The sequence below is a fragment of the Pan troglodytes genome, chromosome 10 (genome assembly GCF_028858775.2).
Source record: "Pan troglodytes isolate AG18354 chromosome 10, NHGRI_mPanTro3-v2.0_pri, whole genome shotgun sequence".
Lineage (NCBI taxonomy): Eukaryota > Metazoa > Chordata > Mammalia > Primates > Hominidae > Pan > Pan troglodytes.
In genome coordinates this window covers 77921975-77948150 of record NC_072408.2, presented here as the reverse complement: position 1 = coordinate 77948150, position 26176 = coordinate 77921975, and the positions used below count along the sequence as shown (strand labels likewise).

The window sequence follows — 26176 nt, the reverse complement described above, 5'->3', positions numbered from 1 at the left end:
TAATCCTATCAGTGGGCCTTGTAGCTTTTCCCCCAAAAGTCAGCACTGTGACCATAGGTGGATAATTGTTTTTTATGATGATAAATTAATATGGCCTTAAAAGAGAGATAGACAGGTTCAGATAACAGTGAAAATCAGTTGAGAGACAGTGCTAAGTTGCAGCAGAGCCTGGGCATTGGTTGGTGAGGGGTCCCGCACATAACAAAAGGGGCCTTGCTTTAACCACCTCCTCCATCTAACTTAAGATGTGAACACAGAATGTTTCAGTTGTATTGCCTTATTTCCTCTCTTTCATCACAGCTTACCTACCCTTGAATATGAGCTACTTCTTGAGAATATACTCAAGAAGGCCAATCATTCTTCTCCCTGCAAGTTCCAGGACTGAGTAATAGGATCAATAAGGCTTTCATCATGTGCCTATCCCCTTCCTCACAACCGTGGCCTACATCAGAATGACAACTGCATATTGGAGGTTCCATTCTGAAATGTCTCTGGGATTTGTTCTGACTTTTTCTGTCCCAGAGAAATAGATCCTCTAAATGCTGACCTTAGTTTTTGCCTCCTGCTTCTTTCTAGTCCTTCCTCTGTACTAGTTTAGACTAATTACTGTGGTGAATCCAATTCAATCTATGCACTCACTTGCTTACAGCAGCTGTGCTCCCTCTCATTACTTTCCAGATGAAGTCCTTTGCACATAAGCACATATTCACAATCTGATTTCTGTTCGGACTTTAGGAAAAGATTCTCTACTGTTTTCTCTCACTGTTAGGATGTCATGGATATTAAGTTACCCTCCTGAATTAATGCAAGCTTTTCAAGGAAAAACAAAAACAAAAAAACAAAAAGAGTGGCTTTTTGGTTTTTGCTTTTGAAACAAGGATGCCAAAATGCACTGACACCACTGTAGTTAATATGTGGTTTGTAATTTTCCCAAGTTGGATTCTTCCTGGTCAGCCAGAGGCCCCTTTTAATTGCTGTGAGCAAATGTCTAAACAGAGAGAGCTTCTCTAGAGATGACTGTTTTTTTCTTCTTTGCAGAGAATGTGTTATTTGCAAGAAAGACAAAGAAACAAAACTTTGTTCTGTAGAAAATATTTAATTAGTTTACCTCCTATAACTGTGAGAAAGTAGGAAGTGTTTTCCTGATGGAAGCATGTAATTAGTTCTTTTATGTGTTGACAGTTTCAAACTACAATCTAGGAAAGCTTCCTTTAGCCTAAGGGAGAAAGTGGGCTCAAGTAGCATCTTGGTGTCATGTGGTGAAGGAAGGATCAGTCCTCTGGGAAGTGGCTGTGCAGGTCACCAGAAAGTGAGTGTCTGTGATCTGGGAGAGCTAGGACCTTCTGCTTCTGCTGCTACCACAGGGCAAGTTAGGATGAAGGGTTCTTCAAGCAGTGGAACCCTAGGTAGGTAGCTTTCACTGTCCCCTGAGCCTCACATCCAAATAAGTCTAAGAGAGCTCTGGACTTCATCTGGAAAGTAATGAGAGGGAGCACAGCTGCTGTAATCAAGTGAGTGCACAGATTGAATTGGATTCACTATAGTGCCACTTTGATCAATTCCCACCTTGACTCGGAAACTTAGGTTTTTGTTATTGTTTCTGTTTTTAAGAGACAGGGTCTCACTCTGTTGCCCAGGCTGGAATGCAGTGCTTTAATCATGGCCCACTAAAACCTCAAACTCCTGAGCTCAAGCTATCTTGTCACTTCAGCCTCCAGAGTAGCTGGGATTACAGGCATGTGCCACCACCCCTGGCTAATTTTTAAACTTTTTGTAGAGATAGGATCTCACTATGTTTCTCAGGCTGGTCTTGAACTCTTGGCCTCAAGTGATCTTCCTGCCTCGGCCTCCCAAATTGCTGGGATTACAGGTGTGAGCCACTGCACCTGGCATCCGAACATTAGCTTTCATATTTCATTTTTATTAGTCATCTTTAGCAAAAAGATGTTTTAAGTCTTAAGTGATGACTTGAATAAAACATATTACAAGTCCACCTTACCACTCCCCAGCCCTGAAAAACAATAACCAAAGTGACAGCTTCTTTAAGGGCAATCTGCTTTCATTATTTACTATAAACTGGAGCTTACACTTCCGAAATCTGAGTCTGTCATAGTATGTTAGGTTTGGGTTTTTAAGAATTATTTCAGTTTCCTCTTGGCCTATAGCTACCCATTGTCTTATATGGAACTTTAGATCCTTTATAGAAGGTACATTTAAGTGTAGTTTCCAAGTATAGGGACTTCTTCAATGAGCTACATCCTATATGACACAGTGAGAAAGGGATGGTACAACCTCCATCCAAAGCTAAGGTGAGACATGGAAGAGGGAGGACTCCTACAGAACTAATAAAGGAACATATCTATGATGGTACTATGACTAAGAAAACATGACTCAATAAACTCAGTTGTTTTTCTCTGCCTTCAGATTTTAAGAGAAAGAGGCAAAAGGTGTCTTTATGTATACTATAAATAGTGTAACTTTATAACAGAGTTATTTAAAATTCAAAAGCCAAGCAAATAACTTTATAGGTGTATATTATATGTGTATCCCCTAACCTTGAAGGGCAAACACACACACACACACATACACACACACACACACACACACACATGCTCTGGCACATGGCAATACTTAATAATGATTTCTTAAGTGAATAAATCTTAAGTGAATAAATCTTTCTTTATATACCGGGCTGACTCCCCTATACCTTCTCAATCTTTTAGCATCATTATACTTTTTATATATACTTATTATTAATGTCCAGCATGTCAAAGTTAATCATAATGGCTAACACATACTTACTTAGGATTATTATTGTTACCAAGCTATATATATGTGGATATATAAATATTTCTACACAATAACCCTAAGGGTCTAAGAGTTAGATACTACTATTATTTTGGTTTGAAAGATAAGACTGAAGCATAAAAAGGGTTTTATTTTTTATACTTGCAAGGTCAAATAGCTATAGTAAGTGACAGTATTCAAATATAGACAGAATCATTGCTAGGTCCTCAGTTACAAAAAAAAAAAAAATACCTGAATTTGTTTCTCTAGGCCTGCTTACTTGAAGCAGGGGAAAGAGGATTGCTATATAACCTCTGTTAACCCAAAAGCCAGTGACTATGAGTTCTAGTCCTATTTTCAAGGCTTTCCTATAGAACATAGCATAATATAGTCTCTTAAGAAGAATTGACATTGATTGGAAGCCTTCTCTGTGCTAGACACTGTCCTAAGCACTCATATAGACAACATGTCATGGAATGCTCACAACCACCTATGGGTAAGAATTCTTACCCTTGTTTTGCAGATGAGGAAACTGAGGTCTGGGAAGTGGACATCATTTGCCCAAGGTCTCACTGTTCTTAGACCACTGAGCTGGGACTCATATCTGGGCCCATCTGACTCTAAAGTTTATTTCATACCTGGTGTTACCCTAAATTTTTAGGCATTTCCGACTGATCTGTCTTTCCACTGTTAGTGGCAACATGGTAATTGTTGTGTATTTTAATGAGTTGAGTGTTCCACAGAGAATGTGTTAAGCTTTATTCCTACTACAAAATATTAGTGAAGCAAATAGTAGGAATTCCTGCCAAACTAAGATTGGGATTATTCCTCTTATGTATTTTCCTTGTACAAGATTGATGAACCATTACAACCATTATATTAGTATTGAATAACCAAGGTATTCTGGTTACAAATGTAGAAAAATCATCTGTTAGGCACTCAGCTAAGTATATCATTATACTACAGGTTTCATTATGGGTTGCTTTGAATGAAAATGTATACTTCAGAAATTATTAATTAACTTTGGTTTTCTTACTAGAGTACAATTGACTTTATTTGACGTTAGCTGTTAGGAACACAGAAAGAATGCCTTAGCCATGTTTACATGTTTGTAAGCATAGTGAAGGTAAAGGCTCCACTTGCCAAACACTTTGAATTCAGCAGGAGCCCAGTAAATACTGTAGAATGAATGGTAGGAATCCAGTTAGCTTAAACTCTGAGACTGACAAAGCTTAGGTGCCTCCTTCCTGTTTTTGACCTTCTTTCTCCTCCCTGAATGACAGATCACCTTCCACCTCTACCTGCCGTTCCTGTTTGCTCCAAGCACCAAGTAAAACAACCTGGTCAAAACTAACATTGGCGACTTACAGAGTTACCTCTTTGAGAAGTATTCGCAATTTCCAAAGGGTGTTAGAGACAAGACAGAGTGTTCATGTTAGAATGTTACTGTTGGCTGTAGTCAGGGAGCCCCCAAAACCTGTCAAGCCAGTTTGGAAAGAAGTGACAGTTAATGTATTAGATAAGCTCTGTAAGATGAGAGAATGATGTGCTTTATTTGCAGATGGTGTGGCATTGCCTTGATTGTGTCTGGGCTCCTGCCTTTATCTTTCCTGTAGTCTCATGGTGGTTCTGTGTATCAGAGCACCTGCCACCTGGTTTAGGACTCAATGCACTCCACTGCTAGTCTCTCTCCCTCAGTGCCACAGGGGAGATTTCCTTTCTCTCTCATGTATTCACTTCATGCAGTGTCCCCAATCCACAGATCAAATCATCATGCATTACAAAGGGTAATCAGTGCTGAGAACAATTAATAATCAAGCAATATAACCCGAGCAGAAATCTCAGCAGATTGCACGTAAATAATCTCTATAATTTCTTAATATTCATCTAAGGATTGGCAAACTAAGGCCCTTGGGCTAAATCTTGCTAACACTTGCTTTTGTATGCCCAATGGCTAAGAATGGTTTTTATATTTTTTAAAGTCGGAAAATATAAAAAGAAGCAGAATATTTCATGATGTGTGAAAAGTATATGAAATTCAAATATCAGTGACCACAAATAAAGTTTTATTGGAACACTTTATTCATTGCTTATTAATTTACTTTATTCATTGCTTATTCATTTATGTATTGTCTATGGCTGCTTTTGTACTACAGTGGCTATGTTGAGTTGCTGTGACAAAGACCTGCAAAGCCTAAAGTATTTGTTATCTAGACTTTTACAGAAAAAGTTTGCTTAACCCTAATTTAGTCACTCATCTGATATCAACCAGGAGAGCTGCCTGGAAATCACTGTTAAATGCATACATGCCATTTTCTCGATGTAGGCACTTGTTTTCCCAGGAAGGTCTGCCAGCTTGATTAATTGCATCAGTGGATATTCATACTGGACAATCTGGCTCACATTTGCCTGTGCTCCTGCCAAGCTGTCTATGTTGCTTAGTAATGGTTGTGTGTCACCAGTGACCTTAAGGAAATAATGGAATAGAAATAGAAATAAATGTAATGGAAGTTGATAACATTATTAGTTCTATAATATAATTTTTCTGCCCTTTATACAGTTTAGTAACTGAGTTTAGAAACCATTATAAATAATGAAAGACAGAATAAAGCAAGACAGACAGATATAATTCCCATCCATTAGCAAAATGTAAACAAATGAAAACCCAGAGAAATTAAACAAGTTTCTTATCATATAGCTACTGAATGGCAAAACTAGGACTAGACACCAGGTATCCCAATACCTTATTTCATTATTTTGCTTCTTAGTAATGAAACTGCCATGCATATGATGTTATGAAGAGTAGTCTTACAGATTTCAGATAGGGGCTCTTTTTACTCATTTTCCTGGAAAAACTAAGTAAGGGCATTTAGCTAATTAAATTGGATCTAATGTATTCCCTTTTTTCATCAGTAGGCAGTAAAATTAACAGGATCTTGGAGGAACTTTTTTCATCTCTTTCACTTGGGAGGACAGGGTTATTATTAGATGAAGCTTGGAATTAATATTGAATGCATCTATTGCCCCTAGATTTCCATTCATAATTAGTGGATCCCAAATGCATACATTTCTGTTCTATACAGAATTTTTTTTTCCAGAGAAAGGACCCTTTTACAACATAAGATGTGCTTAGGTGGTAACATACCTCTGATCAAGGGTGTCATGTATATATAGTTTGCCACCAGTGGTTTGGCAGTGTGTATTAGAGTTAATGGCTTTTGACACTGAAGTTTCTGCATTGCTGGATTTTTATAACCATATCTTTTAGAGGTGATGAATTTCTACTCTTCTTAACATGTTACCCTAACAAAGAGGCATGTTTGCAAAGTTGCATCTTAGGCAACTCCAAAGAAACCATATTGTTTTAGAGAACAATGCAAAGTTTAGTCTTTAGTAATTCTTTGTATATGGAAATTCACAGGAATAAAGAGTACCAGATGTGTGAAATTAAAGAGAATTAAGGGATTAATTCTATACATCCAAACTGTGTGTAAATTTAGTGTTGGCATTTCCTTTAATTGATTTCCAGGATTCAGTCTTGGCAGTTCTACTTCATTAATGGTAATTCTATGTGCAATGTATGGATGAGCATCTGATTAGTCTGTTAAAGCAGAGTGCATTTATATTATAGCTTAAATGTGTTATTTAATTATTCTTTGACTTTTGTCCATACATCTTTGTTTCTTGCAGAAAAAGAGTTTGTTGAATTGTAACCAGTTTGAAACATAGTGTAGTGAAGTCAATTATTAAAATGATGGCAGCAAGAGGTCAGGGAATGGGGTGCTTTATCCCTTCCAGCTTGGGGAGTATGTACCTTGGCCAGATAATGTCATGATTAGTAACATCTATAAGATTCATCACTATAGTTTATATACTGGAAGCCAGGGGAGACAAATATTAATAGATACTTCCTGCCTCTGCCTTGACTGCTGTCCCAGAGTAACTGATTTATGCTAATGACAATCTAACTATTATGTTGATGGGTCATGCCAAAAACGGAAAAAAAAATGATCCGGGTAAAGTTCTTTTCCTTTCTTCTGCCCCCCCCCCCCTCCCTCCCTCTCTTCCTTCCTTCCTTCCTTCCTTCCTTCCCTCCTTTGTAATTAGTAGCTTATTTGTTCTTCCTATAAAAAGTATACTGATGTTGTTTATCCACTCTTCTACTCACCTGGGGGAAACAACAATTAGTTATGGAAACAGGTAGCTAAGCAGAGTTTTGCAAATATGGTTAATCAAGTTTAGAGTGGAAACAGAACAAGATAGAATACTCAGTAGTATCAATGTGAGGGGAGAGAACTGCATTGCAGCTGTTCTCACTAAGCTCATTGAAGAAATTTTAAATGAAACAAACTGTTTGCTTTGATGAAACAGTAACACATGATGTAGCATGAAATGGAAGAAGAGTGCAAGTCTCTGAAAGTCACGAAAGTGATGAGATTTTTAAATTTGTGTGTTTCCCTTGGGTGTAACGGTCTCATATTTGTGATGTTTTGCATAATTACAAATGTGGAACTGTTTTGTATTTTAAAGTCTGCTGTGGGTTTAGCTGGCATCTGTGTGCAAATTTGTTCTTATTTACTTTCTAACAAAATAAACTTAGACAACTTCTAGAATGTTCCTTGTAGAAAGAAAAAAGTCTGTGAAGTAGGCAGAACTCTCTGAAGATGGTGCATATAGCATGCACACACATACTCTATTTTTGATTTCCTTAATACATCTGGGTTCTTTACAAGGAAAATTTGACTTTATATGATTTTTAAAAGAAATGAACAACAATGAATAGGTGGAGAACAGAGGATTTTTAGGGCACTGAAACTATATGATATTATAACGGTGAATACATGTGAGTATATATTTGTCCAAATTCATAGAATGTACAATACCAAGAGTGAACCCTAATGTAGACTATTGTCTTTGGGTGGCAATGATGTATCAGTGTAGGTTCATCAATTGTAACAAACATACCACTTCTGTCAGGGAGCTTATGCATGTATGGGGGAAGGGAGTATATGGGAAATCAGTACTTCTCAATTTTACTGTGAAGTTAAAATTGCTCTAAAAAAAAATCAAGATATTTAAAGAAACAGAAATAAATTATCATTTGCTGACTCTGGAGGACATGGTTTATTATTAAAATGCCCCGGTGTTATGCCAATCCTTCTGTTTGCTACAGCGGAAATAAACAAAGGTCCTTTCAGTGGCCAAAAAATAAGATGCAAGGAAAGTAAAAGTCATGATTAAACAGTTCAGGTGGTGGAAATTTCTCAGGAAACTTGGAGGAATGCCGACAGGCAGTTTTCACACTGATTCTACTTTAAAAACATCTCAAGGTTAGGATAATTTGATCAGGCGAATTTTCCATACAACATATTGCTTCCTGGTTCATCGTGAGAAGAGACTGTCCTTTGAATATTGCAAGGCAAGGGGAACTCATGATTAGCATGACTGCTTTAGCAGGAAATAAATGAAGTCGTTCAGGGAAATGCCTTTGTCTTTTAAAAGGACCAGGCACATCTGTTTGCAGCATCCAGATGGGATTGTTAAACCTTGAGTTGTACAACACAAGCCCTATGAAGGAATAGTTGTTGCATGATCTTATATTTATGTGCAGTGAACATCCTTGGACTATTCCTGTATCATAAAAAATAATTAGCTGTGCTTAAAAAACTCTCAATTGCTATATTTAAACCACATGGGGATTAGAATGCATTTTTTTGTGTGTTCTTGTATAATCTTATAAATATAGGATTTCCCAAACATATATTACTATAATGCAATTATATCATATATACAATAATATCATGCATATGTATCGTATGTATTATATATCTCCCATATTCCTAAATGGATGCTGTCAAAAAGATGCTTTTTAAAATTAATAAAAACATCTCCATATCTCCATCACCATTGGGTCATATACTGAAAAGCAACTGAGAGGGGGAATACATCCATACATACTGTTATTCCCAGCTGCAGAACTTACAGCTCTGTTAAAAAGATGATTCTATGGTTGCACTTGTTTCACTCACTCTCAGGCCTGGCAGTGTCAAGCCGTTCAAAGAAGGGCATGTCCCTTAGCCCCTCTGAATCTCAATTTCCTTTTCCGTAAAATGGGGATAATAATGTATAACTCATGATGGTGTTGTCAGATATGATAAGGTAATATATAAATAGTTCCTGGCATGTGAACTCACACCACACTCGTATTCAAACCCTAAAGTGTTCAGGAAGGATGTCAACAATAAAAATATAAAGTATAGACCAAGAAAGACCTGTGACGAGACCAGGAAGGAAGAGAAGTAGGGGATTCAAAAGCAAGTGAGTTATGATTTGCTTCCTGTTACTACACCCTCATTTGGCAGAATATCCCTTTCAGTAATTTCTCATGAAAGGCTGCAAAGACAGTGTATGTGTGTAAATATTTTGACTCCTTGTATGTCTATCATTGTCATGTGTGGTCTATATCACCATGTACAATCTATCATCACACTTAATTGTAGTGTGGTTGTATATTGAATTCTGAGTGGGAGGGCACTTTCCTATAGAATTTTGAATGTCATTGTTACAGTGTTGTTAAGAAATTCAGGTCAGCAAGATGGCAAAATAGGAGGTTCCCAGCTCATGTTCTCCCACCCAGTTACCTGGAAGCCATTCATGGACAAATATGCCATTGTGAGAACTTTGAGATTCAGGTGTGAGGTTGCAAAACCCAAGTTAAGCCCAAGACCAAGGAGAGCCACTTTGAGAAGGCAGGCCTGGACCACAGTGGCAGGCTTCATGAACATAGTCCTGGCTACAGACCAAAAATGACACCAACTTATTATGGACTAGCTCCAGCTGCATATGGCCATGGTACTAAATCTAGCCCCATTTACCAAGGAACCTGGGAGGAGCCACATCCATCTGTACTGGGAACCAGCTTTTTGTTTCATTTATCTTTTGTATCTTTTTTGTTTCAATTTCATTTAGTTATACTCTGATCTTGGTTATTTCCTTTCTTCTGCTGGGTTTGGGTTTGTTTCGTTCTTGTTTTCTAGTTCCTTGAGGTGTGACATTAGATTGTCCATTTGTGCTCTTTCAGACTGTTTGGTAAAGGCATTTAAGGCTATGAACTTTCCTGTTATCACCACCTTTGCCATATCCCAGAGGTTTTGATAGGTTGTGTTATTGTTCAGTTCAAAGGATTTTTAAATTTCCATCTTGATTTCATTGTTGACCCAATGATCATTCAGGAGGAGGTTATTTAATTTTCATTTGTTTGTGTGGTTTTGAAGGTTCCTTTTGGAGTTGGTTTCCAATTTTATTCCACTGTGGCCTGAGCAAACGCTTGATATAATTTCAATTTTCTTAAATGTATTGACACTTGTTTTGTGGCCTATCATATGGTCCATCTTGGAGAAGGTTCCATGTGCTGATGAATAGAATGCATATTCTGCAGTTGTTGGGTAGAATATTCTGTAAATATCTGTTGAGTCCACTTGTTTTAGGGTATAGTTTAAATTCATTGTTTTTTTGTTGTTGTTGTTGTTGACTTTCTGTCTTGATGACCTGTCTAGTGCTGTCAGTGGAGTATTGAAGTGCCCCACTATTATTGTGTTGCTGTTTATCTCATTTCTTAGGTGTAGTAGTAATTGTTTTATAAATTTTGGAGCTCCAGTGTTAGGTGCATATCTATTTAGGATTGTGATATTTTCCTGTTTGACAAGGCCTTTTATCATTATATAATGTCCCTCTTTGTCTGTTTGAACTGCTATTGCTTTAAAGTTTGATTTTTCTGATATAAGAATAGCTACTCCGGAGTGCTTGCTTCTGGTGTCCATTTGCATGGAATCTCCTTTTCTACCCCTTTACCTTCAGTTTATGTGAGTCCTTATGTTAGGTGAGTCTCTTGAAGGCAGCAGATACTTGGTGGATGAATTCTTACCCATTCTGCAATTCTGTATCTTTTAAGTGGAGCATTAACGCCACTTACCTTCCACATTAGTATTGAGATGTGAAGTACTATTCCATTCATGCATACGATTTTTTGCCTGTATGACTTTTTTTAAAATTACATTTTTGTTTTATAGGTTTTGTGAGATTTATTCTTTAAAGAGGTTTTGTTTTGAAGTGTTTCCAGGATTTGTTTCAAGATTTAGAACTCCTTTTTAGCAGTGCTTATTGTGCTGGGTTGGTAGTGGCAAATTCTCTCAGCATTTGTTTAAAGGAAAGAAGACTGTATCTTTTCTTCATTTATGGAGCTTATTTCACTGGATACAGAATTCTTGGCTGATAATTGTTTTGTTTAAAGAGGCTGAAGATAGACCACCCCCCCAATCCCTTCTTGATTGTAGGGTTTCTGCTGAGAAATCTGCTGTTAATCTGGTAAATTTTCCTTTTAGGTTACCTGGTACTTTTGCCTTACAGCTCTTGAGATTCTTTCCTTCATCCTGACTTTAGATATAACCTGAAGACAATGTGCCTAGGTGATGGTCTTTTTGTGATGGATTTCCTGGGTGTTCTTTGAGCTTCTTGTATTTGGATGTCTAGGTTGCTAGCAAGGCTAGGGAAGTTTTCCTTGATTATTCCCCCAAATATGTTTTCCAAGCTTTTGGATTTCTCTTCTTCCTCAGAAACACCAATTATTCTTAGGTTTGGTCATTTAACATAATCCCAAACTTCTTGGAGGCTTTGTTCATTTTTTTTTAAATTATTTTTTCTTTGTCTTTGTTGGATTAGGTCAATTCAAAAGCCTTGTTTTCGAGCTGTGAAGTTCTTTCCTCTTCTTGTTCGATTCTATTGCTGAGACTTTCCAGTACATTTTGCATTTCTCTAAGTGTGTTCCTTATTTCCTGAAGTTATGATTTCTTTAATTTATGCTATTTCACTGAAGATTTCTTCTCTCATATCTTGTATCTTTTTTTTTTATTTCCTTAAATTGGACTTTACCTTTCTCTGGTGTCTCCTTGATTAGCTTAATAATCGACCTTCTGAATTCTTTTTTAGGTAAATCAGGGATGTCTTCTTAGTTTGGATCCATTACTCTTGAGCTAGTGTGATTTTTGGGGGGTGTTAAATAACCTTGTTTTATCATATCACCAGAATTGTTTTTCTGGTTCCTTCTTATTTGTGTAGGCTATGTCAGAGGGAAGATCTGGGGCTCAAGGCTGCTATTCAGATTCTTTTGTCTCATTTGTATCCCCCCAATGTAGTATTCTTCCCTTTTTCCTAGGGGTGTGGCTTCCTGAGAGCTATACTGTAGTGATTGTTATTTCTCTTCTGAATCTGGCCACCCAGCAGGGCTACCAGGCTCTGGGCTGGCACTGGTGGCTGTCTGCACAGAGTCCTATGATGTGAACCATCTTCAGGTCTCTCAGCCACGGGTATCAGCTTCTGCTCCAGTGGAGGTGGCAGGGGAGTGAAGTAGACTCTGTGAGGTCCTTAGTTTTGGTTGTTTAATACACTATTTTTGTGCTGGTCGTCCTCTACCAGGAGGTGGGGCTTTTAAGAGAGCATCAGCTGTGGTAGTATAGGGGGGATCAGGCAGTGCGTGGGGCCCTAGAACTCCCAGGAGACTATGCTCTTTGTCCTCAGCCCTTTGTCCCGGGTGGGTGGGGAAGGATCATCAGGTGGGAGCAGTGCTAGGTGTGTCTGAGCTCAGATTCTTCTTGGGTGGGGCTTGCTGTGGCTGCTGTGGGAGATGGGGGTGTGGTTTCCAGGTTCAATGAAGTTATGTTTCCAGGAGGATTATGGCTGCCTCTGTTGTGTCATGTAGGTTGTGAGGGAAGTTAAGGAAAGCTGGCAGTTACAGGCCTCATCCAGCTCCCACACAGCCAAAAAGGCTGTTTTCAATCCCACTGTGCCCCCCACAACAGCACCAAGTTTGTTTCCAGGCAGTGGGTGAGCAGGGCTGAGAACTTGCCCCAGGCTACCCGCCTACCAGCTGAGAAAGCAAGCAGAACTTCTGTGCCTCCTGGCCTGTTGAGTCTGTACACTGGATTCATGCCCTCCCTCAAGTTCTGGCCAGGAGACTTCGTATTCAGTTGGAATTGTTACAAAGTTCAGCTGAAGGTTTCCTTCTCCCTGTGGTCTTTTCCCAGTTCCTCTGGCAGCCCTGCCCAAGTACTCACGTGAGACAAATCAGAAATGGTTTCCCTGGGGACCTGGAGAGCCCACAGGGCTTCTCCTGCTGCTTTCTCTACCCCTGTATTTCACTTGGCTCTCTAAATTGACTCAGCTCCAGGTAAGGTCAAATCCTTCTCCTGTGATCTATACCTCCAGGTTCCCCAGTAAGAGTGTGTGTTCAGGTGCGGATGATCCCCCTTTCTCACTGTCACAGCTTGGGCACTCACAGAATTTGGGCTGTCTCCCAGGTCCTGCAGGAGCAATCCACTTCCTTCAGAGGGCCTGTGGGTTTTCTTGGCTTCCCTGACATATTTCTGCAGTAGTTCTGGAGCAAGTTCATGATGCAAGTCCCCACACACCGCTCTGTCTGAGCAGGAGCTGCAAGTTAGTCCTGCCTCCTATCTGCCATCTTCTCTCTCCTGAATATATCAAAATTGATTAAATAGTTAAATGTAAGACCTGAAACTGTAAAACACTAAGAATAAAACATAAGGATAAAGCTTCTTGTCATTGTTCTGAGCAATGATGCTTTGTATGTGACAGCAAAAGCACAGGCAAAAAAAAAAAGCAAAAACAGACAAATGAAACTGCATCAGACTGAAAAGTTTCTGCACAGAAAAGGAAAAAAATCAACCTATGGAATGGGAGAAAATATTTCCAAACTGTACCCCTAATGAAGGATTAATATCCAAAGTACATGAGGAACTCAAATAACTCAAGAGCAAAAAATACATAATCTAATTAAAAAGTGGGCTGGGCATAGCAGCTCAGGCCTGTAATCCCAGCACTTTGGGAGGCCAAGGTGGGAGGATCGCTTGAGTCCAGGAGTTCAAGACCAGCCTGGGCAACATAACAAGATCTTTTCTATTAAAAAAAAAAAAAAATTAGCCGGGTGTGGTGTGGTGGCACGTACTTGTAATCCCAGCTACATGGGAGGCTGAGGCAGGAGGATCCCTTGAGCCCAGGAGTTTGAGGCTGCAGTAAGCTATGATCACACCACTGCACTCCAGCCTGGGAAATAGAGTGAGACCTTGTCTCAAAAAAAAATTAAAAGTGGGGAAAGAATCTGAAAAGATATTTCTCCAAAGAAGACATGCAAATGGCCAATAGATACATGAAAAAGTGCTCAATATAATTAATCATCAGGAAAACATATCAAAACCACAATGAGTTATCATCTTACTACTGTTAGAATGGCTATTATTAAAAGGACAAAAATCAGTTTTGGTGAAGGTGTGAAGAAAAGAGAACCCTTTTATACATTGGTGGGAATGATTAGTACAGCCAGTATGAAAAATAGTATGGAAGTTCCTCAAAATTTGAAAAATAGATCCAGCAATCCCGCTTCTGGGTATATATCCAGAGCAAAGGAAATCAATATGTCAAAGAGTTTTTTGAACTTCCATGTTCATTGCTGCATTAGTCACAATAATCAAGATATGAAAACAACCTAAGTGTCTGTTGCTGGATGAATGAAGAAAGAAAATGTGAGATTTTATCTATGGAACTTTATTTAGTGGAATATCATTCAGCCTTTAAAAAAGGAAATTCTGTCATTTGAGATAGCATGAATAAACCTGGAGGATATAATGCTAAGTGAAATAAGCCAGACACAGAAAGACACTGCAGGATCTTATTTATATGTGGAATCTTAAAAAGTTGAACCCATAGAAGCAGAGTAGAATTGTGATTTCCAGGGACAGGTGGGTGAGCAGGTAAAATAGGGAGATGTCAAAGGGTACGAAGATTTAGTTATGCAGGATAAATATATTCTGAAGATCTACTGTATAGCATGATGACTATAGTTAATAATACTACTGTATTGCATACTTGAAATTTGCTAAGAAAATTGATCTTAAGTATTGTTACCACACATAAAAATTATAACTATGTGAAAAGGGAGATGTGTTAATTTGCTTGATTGTGGTAATCATTTGACAATGTATACATATATCAAAACATCATGTTGTACATCTTAAATACATACAATTTTTATTTGTTAAGTACACTTCAATAAAGCTGAAATAAAATCTAAGGCCGCTCTAATTCCCAATCTTTTTTATGTGACTTTACTTACGTTTTAAATATTCATCCAAGTGTTCTGAAACTTCTCAGGATCTGCCTTGATGTGGGTACATTTTTATCTGTTGTTCTGGGCAATCAGTGTATGCTTTCAATGTAGGAATTGTTCTTGGATTTGTTCTTTGATGCTTTCCTTTTCTCCATTTTCTCTATTTATTCTTTCTGAAACTTCTACTATTTGAATATTGGACACCTTTGATTCTCTAATTTTCTTTTCTTTTTTTTTCTTTTCTCTTTTCTTTTCTTTTCTTTTCTTTCTCCCTCTATCACTCTCTTTTGTGTGTGTGTGTGTGTGTGTGAAACAGGGTTTCATTCTGTGATCTCACTCTGTGGCCCAGGCTGGTGCTGGTGCACTTCACCTTTGACCTCCTGGGCTCAAGCAATCCTCCTTCCTCAGCCTCCTGAGTAGACGTAGCTGGGGCTACAGGCATGCATCACCATGCCTGGATAATTTTTTTTTTTTAATTTTGTAGAAACAGGGTCTTACTATGTTGCTCAGGCTGGTCTTGAACTCTTAGGCTTGAGTGATGCTCCCACTTTGGTGTCCTAAAGTGCAGGAATTATAGGCATGAGCCACCACACTCATCCTCTTTTCTCTATTTTTGATCTCTGTCTTTTGCCCTACTTTATAGGAGAGGTCCCCCATATCTTCAAACCCCTTTTCTGAGATTTTTATTACTACAAATATATTTTTATTTTTCCAAGAGCTCTTTGTTATTCTTGATTATTCCCTTTATTTACTTATAATATTCTGCTTCTATTTCAGATGTAATCAACCTTATCTCTGACTATGTTAATGGTAGTTTTTTGTAGTTTTCACCTCCCTGCATGGATGATTATTTGCTGCTTGTTTTGTTTTCTGCCTTTCATGTTAGATGTTTTCTTTAGTTGTCTGGTGATCTGTGACTATCTGTTTATGTTTCAGGTTGTAACACTGTAAAGCTGATGGAAAGCTCTGTAAGAGTGGGTGAGTTCTGGCTTGTGAACTATGGGCTTGATTTTTGTGGTCAGGTTTTGGCTGTTTCAGCTGTTTTTTGGGGAATCCCAGATATCAGTATTTTTAGGTCTTTTTTCCTTAGGCTGATCAGAATCACTGGTGAAGACTCCTTTAGTCTCCTGCCTGGAAGATGTAATTCTGGATACCAGCTTTCTGGGACAGAGATGGGAAGAGGGCTGAAGGTTTCAACATTGAGTATGAAAATTTCCTTTAAAACTCACTGAATTCAGTATGGTACACAACCAAGGACTGTGTCTTCTCACGTAATAATTTTTTTTTCATTTTCTGCTGACTATAAATCTCTAGTTTTCCATAAAGTGGAAGCCTGTCTACTGGAGAAGAGAGGCCATTTGGAGTCTGAGTGCTTTTTAAATAAACTTTCAAATAATCCTTCTGTTTTTAATCCTGTCTTCCATCAAAATCCCAGTGGCATCAACATCTGGTGCCATTATTTCCAGAAGAGTTGGGTGGGAGATCTGCAGTGCAAATTGGTTGCTTAGCTTTCCTCATTGTTGGTTGAGAATACAACTTTCTTCACTTTGTTAAATCATCTACCACTCATCTATCAGTTTTCCAGCTTCCAAAAATTGTTTTCCTCTCCTGTTTGCTTTGTCCATCACAGGGTAAGGGTTTTAAAAATTCCTTTACCGTTAGGTGGGTGGATATAGAAGAGAGGATGGGTAAATGAATGGTTTCATTCTGCTACCTTTACCCAGCTATGCCCACTCACTTTTCAGGTAACTTCTCCAACTGCACTTCATACTGCTGAAACCACTCTGGCAAGGGAACTGATGACTCAAGCCTCCACAGGACTTGTCTTATCTGTGGTATTTGAAACTAATAATTTCCATCTTCCTTGAAAACCATTTTCCTCCCTATGATTCATAACTCACTTGCTTTCGAATCCCCTACTTCTCTTCCTTCCTGGTCTCATCACAGGTCTTTCTTGGTCTGTACTTTTATTGTTGATGTGCCTCAATGTTCTCTCTTTTCTCTTCTGACTTTTCTGCCTGCCTAGGGTAATTTGATTTCTTTTTATGGCTTCATCTACCACCTTGGTATTCAAGATTCATGAATCTTCATCAGCGTTTAGACTTTTTGCTTGGGCTCTTCTGCTTCATATCCAACTTTCTTCTGGATGTTTTCACTTCAAACTCAACGCGTCCGTAATCAAGCTCATATTTCCAACAAATCTGTTTCTTTTTACTTTTTTTTTTCAACCTCAATGAATAGTATTGCATCTCCTATAACTTAAAATAGAAAGCTTTTATATGTCATTTAAAAATCAGTGGTCTATGATAGCCCTATATCTGAGTTCTATAAACTATACTTCCTTCACTTCCTTCATGTTCTGTGTGTGTCAATGTGTGTGTGTGTGCATGCATATGTGTGTGTGTGCGTATTGCTCCTCTACCTCGCCAGTATTACTGCCTTGGTTTAGGTCATTATTATCTGCCCTATTCCCATAGTTTCTTAATGATTATCCCAATGCAATTCTTAATGCATTGAATCTGTAGATTGCTTTAGATAGTATGGTCATTTGCATGATAGTGATTCTTCTAATTCATGAGCATAGGATGTATTTCCATTTGTTTGTGTCATCTATGATTTCTTTCAGCAGTGTTTTACAGTTCTCTCTGTAGTCTGTAATCCATCATCCATATTGCCATTTTAAGAATAAAGACCATAGTTCAAATTATTTATTTAAATAGCTTTTAGGGTAGAAGTGATTTTTGGTTACATAGATTAATTGTACAGTGATAAAGTCTGAGATTTTATTGCATCTATCACCTGAGTAGTGTACATTGTATCCAACAGGTATATATTTATTCTTCACTCTCCTCCCACCCTCCCCCATCCTAAGTCTCCAAAGTCCATTATACCACGCCGTATGCCTTTGTGTACCCATAGCTTAGCTCCCAATTATAAGCGAGATTATACAATATTTAATTTTCCCTTTCTGAGTTCCTTCACTTAGAATAATGGCATCCAGTTCCATTCAAGTTGCTGCAAAAGACATTATTTTATTCTTTTTTTGTGGCTGAGTAGTAATCCATGGTTATATATACCATATTTTCTTAATCTACTCATCAGTGGATGGGCACTTAAGTTGGTTCCATATATTTGCAATTGTGAATTGTGTTGTGATAAACATACACATTCAGGTGTCTTTTTGATATAATGACTTTTTTCCCCCTTTGGCTAATTACCCAGTAGAGGGATTGCTGCATTGAATAGTAGATTTATTTTTTAGTTATTTAAGAAATCTCCATACAGTTTTCTATAGAGGTTGTACTAATTTACATTCCCACCAGCAGTGTGTAAGTGTTCCCTTTTCACCACATCCACACCAAGATCTTTTTTTTTTTTTTTTTTTAGTTTTTAATAATGGCCCTTTTGGCTGAGGTAAGGTGGTATTGCATTGTGGTTTTAATTTGCAATTCCCTGATGACAAATGGTGTTGAGTATTTTTTCATATATTTGTTGGCCTATTTTATGTCTTGTTTTGAGAAATCTATGTATGTCATTTGCCCACTTTTTGGTGGGATTATTTTTTTCTCACTGATTTGTTTGAGTTCCTTGTAGATTCTGGATATTAGTCTTTTGTCAGACGCATAGTTTGCAAACCTTTTCTCCCACTTGCTGGGTTGATGGTTTACTCTGGTGATTATTTGTTTTGCCATGCAAAGAGGCTTTTTAATTTAAATGGGTCCCATTTCTTTATTTTTGTTTTTGTTGCATTTGCTTTTGGGGCCTTAGTCATAAATTCCTTTCTGGCCAATGTCCAGAAGAGTTTTTTCTAGGTTTTCTTCTAGAATTTTTATGCTTTCTGGTCATAGATTTAAGTCTTTGATACACCTTGAGTTGATTTTTGTATGTAGTGAGAGATAGGGGTCTAGTGTAATTCTCGTATATATGGCTATTCAGTTTTCCCAGAACCATTTATTGAATAGGATGTGCTTTCCCCAATTTGTGTTTTTGTATGCTTTATTGAAGATCAGTTGGTTGCAGTATTTGGCTTTATTTCTGCATTCCTATTCTGTTCCATTCGTCTATGTATCTACTTTTATACCAGTACCATGCTGTCTTGGTAACTATAGCCTTGTAGTATAATTTGAAGTCAGGTAATGTGATAATGTGATGCCTCTAAATTTGCTTTGTTGTTGTTGTTGTTGTTGTTGTTGTCGTTGTTTTGGCTTGGGATCATTTTGGCTATTTGAGCTCTTTTTTGATTCCATATGCATTTTATGATTGTTTTTTCTAATTCTGTGAAAAAATGATGTTGGTATTTTGATAGGAAATGCTTTGAATTTGTAGATTGCTTTGAATAGTACATTCATTTGCATGATATTGATTCTTCTAATCCATGAGCATGGGATGTATTTCCCATGCTTTCATTTTTAAAAATTTATTGAGACTTGTTTTGTGTCCTAGAGTGTATGATCTATCTTGGAGAATGTTCCATATGCTGATGAGATGAAAGTATTTGTTTGTGTCATCTATGATTTCTTTCAGCAGTGTTTTATAGTTCTCTTTGTAGAGATCTTTCACCTCCTTGGTTTAAGTATATTCCTAGGTATTTTATTTTATGTTTTGCAGCTATCGGAAAAGGGATTGAGTTATTGATTTGATTCTCAGCTTGGTCATTTTTGGTGTATAGAAGTGCTACCTATTTATGTACATTGATTTTGTAACCTGAGATTTTGCTGAATTCATTTATCAAATCTAGAAGTCTTTTGGACAAGTCTTTAGGGTTTTCTAGATATATGAGAATATCATCACCCAACAGAGATAGTTTGACTCCCTCTTTTCCAATTTGAATGCCTTTAATTTCTTTCTCTTGTCTGCTCTGGCTAGGACTTCCAGTATTCTGTTGAATAGAAGTGAATGTAGGTGTCCTTGTCTTGTTTTAGTTCTTAGGGGGAATGCTTTCAACTTTTTCCCATTCAGTATGATGTTGGCTTTATGCTTGTCATACAGAGTTTTTATTATTTTGAGGTATGTTCTTTCTGTGCCTAGTTTGTTGAGGGTTTTTTTTTTATCATGAATGGATGATGGCTTTTATCAAATGCTTTCTCTGAATCTAGTGAGATGGTCATATAGTTTGGTTTTAATTCTGTTTTTGTGATATATTGCATTTATTGACTTGTGTATGTTAAAACATCCCTGCATCCCTGGGATGAAACGTGCTTGATTATGGTATATTATCTTTTTAATGTGATGTTGGAATCGATGTGTTAGTATTGTGTTGAGAATTTTTGTACTGATGTTCATCAGGGAAATTGGTCTATAGCTTTCTTTTTTTTTTGTAATGTCCTTTCCTAGTTTTGGTATCAGAGTGACACTGACTTGATAGACTTAGTTAGGGAGGATTCCCTTTTTCTCACTCTTTTGGAGTAGTTTCAGTGGGATTGGTACTAATTCTCCCTTCAATATCTGGTAGAATTCAGCTGTGAATCCATCTGGCCCTGGGTTTTTTGGTTGTTGTTGGCAACTTTTTATTATTATTATTATTATTACTGATTCAATCTCACTACTCATTTTTGTCTGTTCAGGATTTCCATATCTTCCTGCTTCAATCAAGAAGAGTTGTGTTTCCAAGAATTTATCCATTCCCTTTAGATTTTCTAGTTTGTATACATAGAAGTGTTCATAGTAGACTTCAATAATATTTGTATTTTTTGTATTCCTGTGGTGTTGGTTGTAATGTCTCCATTTTCATTTCTAATTGAACTTATTTGAATCTTCTCTTTTCTTTGTTAATCTATCAAATTTAGTTTATTTTTTCAAAGAACCAACTTTTTGTTTTGTTGATCTTTTGTACTTTTTGTTTCAAATTAATTTTGTTCTGCTCTGATCTTTGTTATTTCTTTTCTTCTGCTAGCTTTCAGTTTGGTTTGTTCTTGTTTCTCTAGTTCCTTGAGGCATGACATTAGGTTGTGAATCTGTGATCTTTTGAACCTTTTTTTTTTTTGAGACAGAGTCTCACTCTGTCTCCCAGGCTGGAGTATAGTGGCACAATCTTGGCTCACTGCAGCCTCCGTTCCCTGGGTTCAAGCAATTCTCCTGCCTCAGCCTCCTGAGTAGCTGGGATTACAGGTGCCTGCCACCGCACTTGGCTAATTTTTGTATTTTTAGAGAGACGGGGTTTCACCATCTTGGACAGGCTGGTCTTGAACTCCTGACCTCGTGATCCACTCGCCTCGGCCTCCCAAAGTGCTGGGATTACAGACGTGAGCCATTGCACCTGGCCCTTTTGAACTTTTTGATGTAGGTACTTAGCACTATAAACTTTCCTCTTAGCACTGCTTTTGCTGTATCCCAGAGGTTTGATAACTTGTAACACATTATCATTTATTTAGAAGAATTTTTCAATTTTCATCTTGATTTCATTGTTAACCCTAAAATCATTCAGGAGCAGATTGTTTAATTTCTATGTATTTGTATAGTTTTGAGGGCTCCTTTTGGTGTTGATTTCTAGTTTTATTCCACTGGGTCTTAGAAGATACTTGATATGACTTTCATTTTTAAAAATTTATTGAGACTTGTTTTGTGTCCTAGAATGTATGATCTATCTTGGAGAATGTTCCATATGCTGATGAGACGAAAGTATGCTTTGCAGATCTTGGGTAGAATGTTCTGTAAATATTGATTAGGTCTGTTTGCTAGAGTTTAGTTTAACTCTAGTGTTTCTTTGTTGACTTTGTGTCTGGATAATCTGTCTCCTACCAGAATTATTTTTCTGACTCCTCATTTGGGTAGACTATTTCTAGTTATTCCTGATTTTATTTTTGATTTGACTGTAGTTTTTTCACTATTTTTTCCCTTTGAGGATGTGACCTTATTGTTTATAATTTAATGTGGCCTAATTTGGCTCTTGGTGCTTGCAGGGTTGTAAAGACTCTGTATGAGTTTCTTGGTTATAGAGAGTCTTTGTATGATGTCTTTCTCAGATGCTGGTGACAGTAGCAACGTGGTAGGTGTGTGAGCAGGTTCACTGTCTTCTGTGGGGTTGGAATTGCAGAGGTATCTTGATATGTTTATCTTCTTCTCCAGTGGTGTACATTTATTTATTTGTTATTTTTCCCTCAGGATTTTACTAATGTGGTTGAATGGTTCAGGCTTCAGGCCAGTAGGGGAGATGTCCATTGGTAAAAACCAGTTGTGGCTAAAGCAGGTGGGTAAATGCAATACCCAATGGTTGGCAGATTTTGCAGCCTTAACAGAGGTGGCTGGGGAGCTTTCATGGGGAAGGGAGGGAGCCACCTCAGCTCCCCTGCCAGGCCAGCTAGATAGTCATCCACCTGTCATTCACACTCCTGACCCAGTGTTCTGGGTATTCAGATCAGAAAGACCCTTTTTTCATCTGCAAGAATGTTGATGCTCCATGTAGGGAGCTTCTTTCAAAGCATCTGTGCTTTCTTTCAGTTTTCCTGTTAAGTTCCTGTGTTGCTTCTTGGAAAAAAAAGCTCACAGTGTGAATCTCTACACTCTATTTTGTCTTTGCAAGTGGGAGAGGCGTACTAACAATGCCTCCCATCTACCATCTTGGGGGGGAAAAAAACAACGATCAAACCATAGTTCTTTTTAAAAAGCAAAATGGATCATGTTTCTCTCTAGCTTTAAATTCTTTGTCAGTTTTTCATTCATCATAGATATAAACATTTTTAGTTTGGCCTGAAAGGTGCTCTGTGACCTTTCAGAGCAAGGCAGGTCCTGGTACATTGGCCCATGTGGCTCTCTTTCTGGAAAGCCCCTGTTCCAACCTGTAGATGCACATCAGTCATCTTTTAAAATTCATCTTAGATTTCTCCTCCAGTTTCCTACCCCCACCACTCACCCAAGGTAAAATGAAGTACTCTATCTTTTATGGGAGGATAGTACAGTACAGAGATTGGAGTATGGGCTCTAGAATCAGATTTAGGCCTAAATTCTGGCTCTACCACGTAGGATATGTGGGATCTTGGATGTATTTATTTAATTCCCTTGTGCCTCAGATTCCTTATTTGTAAAATGGGTTTGAAATTGAACTCACCACGTGGAGCTATGAAGTTTAAAGGAAACAACCGTATGAGAAGCATTTAGAACAATTACAGGCATAAAGCACATACTGAAGCTTATTCATTATTCCTTTTACTACTCTGTTATGTATAAACCTTTATTATAACTCCTCTGACACTTTTTACCCTCATTTGTTTGCATATGTCTCTCCTTGTAGTATTTTAGGCTTTTCGAGGATAGAGATTATATATGATTCACTTCTGTGTCCCCAGAGACTAGCCTTCTGTGTTGCATATAGGAAGATATCAGTATATGTTTGTGGATGAATGAGTTTGTTAACAACAGTGGAAAGTATATGTACTATTTATGTTATAGGGAAAATTTTGTGCTTCATTGGAAAACTGAATTGGTTAAAACAATCTCTTCTAGGTTATCTGATTCTGATTTTATGGAGGCTCTGGGCTTTCATTGACTTTGAGCTATTTTACAATTCTGTAAATTGTAGATAATTGATAGAAATGAATGATAATTGTTGTTTTGGACATTCAACTAGATTCAGCCCAGTAGAGATTCAATTGCCTTTTTTACTTATTATGGAAGTAGCAAGACTTTTGCCTCCATTTCAATAAACTTGACCTATAAATTGTTTTTCTTTGAATTCTCCTTTGAATTGCTTGTAACCTCTTACCAATGCCCTCACTAATAATGAGTTAAATAAAATCTCTAATACAAACTCACTTGACATCTGTATGAAATCCATGATATTATCCTTATTTTGAAAATTACCCTTTAACATTGCTCGACACTTATCTCATGACGATCTTATACATTTCAAAATATTTTACATGAAAAACTGTAAAGGACACACTCTAGACGTGATCTGAAACCATCCTTTCTGTGGGACATCAAGATTATCATTCAAAATTAATAAAACACATTAGTCATGTAAGGCCAAGTTTGGGGCTTTTTGTCTAATGGGAGGCTGGTTTCTAGGTCTTTTGTGCTAAAATGTGCACAACTTTTATAACAACTTATCTCCTCCCATGAGGCAGACAACAAAGACAAAAATCTTTTTAAGTATGTAGAGAATCATATGGGGCCCTTATGGACTCTGCGCATATGGAATCAGAAATGTAGGGATAGTCTTAAGGATTATAGAAAGGAAGATTTGGCAGAATAATAAAGTAAAGAAAATTATATCTTGAACAGCTTTTCAATCTTTATCAAATTATAACTATTACAAAGGTCATTTAACCATGAAAAGTCCACCTTAATTGGATCCATTACCTTCTGGAAAATGACAAAGTATAAATTATAAAAAGCTACTAAAGGAAAGCAGGTAAATTTAGAACTGACCACACAAAAAAAAACCTCTAATTTGGACTAACTGAAGAAAATAATCAGTCTAAGTTAGTGGCATTATTTATGTATGGCAAACTTTGTCAAGGAATGCAAATTTGCAAAGGTCAAGTGTTACAGAGTAAAATCTTACTTGCCATGCTTTAATGATAAAACTCAAGTCATTTGTAATCAACACATTAATTGTGTGCAAGTGTACATGGTTAAAGCTGCTCAAAAACAACAGGTTTTCTTCATTAAATTAAACATTTTGCCTGCTTACATTTCAATTACATTTTCACTTGCTTCAGAGAACAAATGTAAAATTCCTAATTATCAGCATATACATTAGTGAGGATACTGAGTTTCTTATGAGATTTTCTCTATGTTGTATATAATGTTCTACATATTTCCCTCTTCTTTAAAGATGTAACTGCTGATGCTTATTATTTAAGTGTCTATTAGTGTTTAAAAGATTGATCAGTGATCTGTAGGCTTTTAAAGATTGGTTAAAAAGTATATAAGGTCAATAGCCATAGCAATAACAAGAACCATCACTTGCTGAGCATTTACAATGCATCAGAACTGTGCCAAACCCTTTATATGTAAACTCTCATAAGAACACCCATTTTGCTGATGAGGTAAAATACTTTTACTTTCCCTGATTAATTGTTCCCTCCTCCTCCCAGTCCCTCCATGCTCTTTGCATGACTGGCTTCTTATTTTTCTTATCAAGTAAAACTACCTCCCAATAGGAGGCTTTCTAGACCATGCAATCTAGGTAGCTTTTTACAAACAACTTTCCTGACACCTTGTGCTTTTCCTTCATGGCACTTAATTCGTAAGTATAAATTGATTTGCTTGCTTATTTGCTTTCCATCTATGCCCTGCTAGACTGCAAAATCTACCAGGACTGAGATTGCTTTTGCTCTGTTGACTATTGTCTTATTAGGGATTTAAAAGCTATTTGTTGAAGAGACAAAATAACAAATTTCTCTGAGCTGGTAAAAAGCAAATACTTTAAAACCCGGAACTTTGTGAAGATAAAGTCCATGCTTTTGCCAAAAGCCTTTCGTTTGCATCTCTCTTTGAGTAGCTAGTTTTCACCCTTGTTTTGCCCCTTTACAGTCTCTGTGATGGAGCCATCTTGTCTTCCTTGCAAGCCGAGCTGCCTTGCTTGTTAGTTTCTGGAGAAAGTTGTAAACACTTCATTCTTGAAAACATTGTATTATTCTGATCTCAGTGGACACTGTTATCACCCTGCTGTCTGTTAGCTTAATTGAAACCTGCGCTCTTCTTGGGAGGGCTGGGTTGTGCAAGGTGACTTCATGACAAGCAATGCGTATATGAAAGCACTCAAAGGATGTCAAACAGTTAGGAAAGTTGAGGAAGGATTTTAGTGGAGATAAAAGAGATAAAATGAGGGACGTTGACAAGCCAGAATGCAGTTTTTGATTTTGCTTTTCTACTTTCATTCAGTTAAAATGTTGCAGCAGGTTTAATAAAAGGAAGCACTGGGTTGTGTCCTAAAATACCAGGAAGGTCTAAAAAAATCTCTGATTATTGTAGTGATGAAAAAAAGTTGGAGAGTTGAGAAACAGTTGTTTTATTGATAGAAGATGATTGTTTATTAAAATTATACCATCTTCTCTCTCTAGAAATTCCTTAGGAAAATACAAAAATCACAATATTTATGTATTCTTTCATTCACTCAATATTTGCTAGACATAGTTCTTAGTGTAAGAAACATAAAATTGAGATATAGGCCCCAGTTTTTTGCACACTAATAGAGAGAAAATGCAAATAGACAACTTTATAGAGTATACTTAAATTGAGTTATGGGAAAAAAAGTGCTAGAAGAGTTCT

At 37.3% G+C, this 26176-nt stretch overlaps 1 protein-coding gene across 3 annotated transcripts in view; it reads left to right on the top strand.

Annotated features, from left to right (window-relative positions):
- The window catches only part of TSPAN8 (tetraspanin 8), a 254741-nt gene that overhangs the window by 179838 nt on the left and 48727 nt on the right, over positions 1-26176 (top strand). The window contains exon 1 of one of the 3 annotated variants that reach the window (XM_054663408.2): positions 25133-25151. The exons of the other annotated variants lie outside the window; for them this stretch is intronic. The gene's annotated coding sequence lies outside the window, so the exon portion shown is untranslated. Of the gene's footprint in view, positions 1-25132; positions 25152-26176 lie in introns of those variants that run through there. 3 annotated transcript variants of the gene reach the window in all.